The following is a 1365-nucleotide window of genomic DNA, read 5'->3' as shown; positions in this document are numbered from 1 at the left end:
GGTCGTACCTTAGAGGCAAAATTGTTCACGTCATTCTGTCATGTCGGCGCACTCGTATATATCTTTACGTTTACTTTTACGCCCTGATGTCCATATTTTTCGACGCAGAAACGCTGGATTAGTCGAGTTAAACGATTCGACGAAAATAGGTCACCGTGGGTGCGATTTTCAAGCGCCGACTTAGCAATACAATCAACAATGTAAGCTCTCTTGCAGCATCCTACGTGCATTCTTTGAGGCAAGGAGTCATAAATAGCATAGAGATAAATAGAGGCGCGTTCCCGTGTCGAGCGGTTTCAAACGTGGAACGCCGTAGCGTGAGGGCTGGCGTGCTTGCAAAAGCGCGACGCACTCGTAACAACAGAAAAGGCAGTGTTCTTCAAGATCACTATCACATAACAAACTACGTGATAAAAAAAAAAAAAGAACTAAAAAAAAAAAAAATGTTCGTCCGCGACAGGACTCGAACCTGCAATCTTCTGATCCGAAGTCAGACGCCTTATCCATTAGGCCACGCGGACCGGGACGGGAAGCGTCGCACACAGTTTGGTTTTGTCGACCGTGCGCTCCGTCTGAATCTGAACGTTTGTTTTTTCGGTGGTCTTGCATTCTTTCGGCGTGTTCAGGCACCACTTCTACGAGTCACGTCGTTTGGGTTGTGAAGTTTTACTCATTCTGGTGCAACAAGCGAGTGAACGAGCGAAGTGCCCGCTTGTTTATGCGATGTGAAGCGGCCGCAAGTGTTTTTTTTTTTTTTTTACCGATGTTATAAACAGAGTAAGTACGAACGAAAACGTGTAATGCGTGGGAGCATGTAATTTAAGCTATAATTTGGGCAGGTGTAAAAGATAAGTACTAAAACACGCATAACTGTGTGTTGTTTTTGGTACCTGCTTACCGAGAAGCCCGATGAGCCAGATGATGTACAAAGGGAGATTCGAAGCTTGTCTCTTAATATCCACGTGTTTGGCGCTCAAAACTCGATTCAGCAGACATAACCTGACCTTCGTCATCTATCTGAGTTCTTGAACTCGTGTTTAGCTTGTACGAGAACGAGAGCGCGCGTCGCAGTGCGCCACAAACGTGGCCTTCGAGACTGGCAGTCCGATCTCGGAGGCCATGTATTTTCTGCACAATCGTCACTTCGAATGGGCTTTGCTGAATTTGTAAGTTGGACAGCGCTTAAAAAAAATGAGTAAAAGTGATAGTCATGACATCAACGAAAGGCCGCTGATACGTTAGTTTTTTTTACGTCAGCAAGCACATCCAAAAGTTGTTTTATGATGTCAGTGTTGCAGCCACATGCAAAGGTTTTTGTAGCAGTTGTGTTATTGCTTACAACCTGTTCGGCAAATCAGTTATGCG

At 45.1% G+C, this 1365-nt stretch overlaps 1 non-coding gene across 1 annotated transcript; it reads right to left on the bottom strand.

Moving 5' to 3' along the window:
- Nucleotides 1-448: 448 nt before the first annotated feature.
- Trnar-ucg (transfer RNA arginine (anticodon UCG)) lies at nucleotides 449-521 on the bottom strand. The gene has a single exon. It is a non-coding gene; the product is annotated as a tRNA-Arg (tRNA).
- Between the last annotated feature and the right edge of the window lie 844 nt (nucleotides 522-1365).

This window comes from Rhipicephalus sanguineus, chromosome 6 (genome assembly GCF_013339695.2).
Source record: "Rhipicephalus sanguineus isolate Rsan-2018 chromosome 6, BIME_Rsan_1.4, whole genome shotgun sequence".
NCBI classification, from domain to species: Eukaryota; Metazoa; Arthropoda; class Arachnida; order Ixodida; family Ixodidae; genus Rhipicephalus; species Rhipicephalus sanguineus.
The sequence above is the reverse complement of the archived record's forward strand: the minus strand, read 5'-3'. Positions and strand labels throughout refer to the sequence as shown.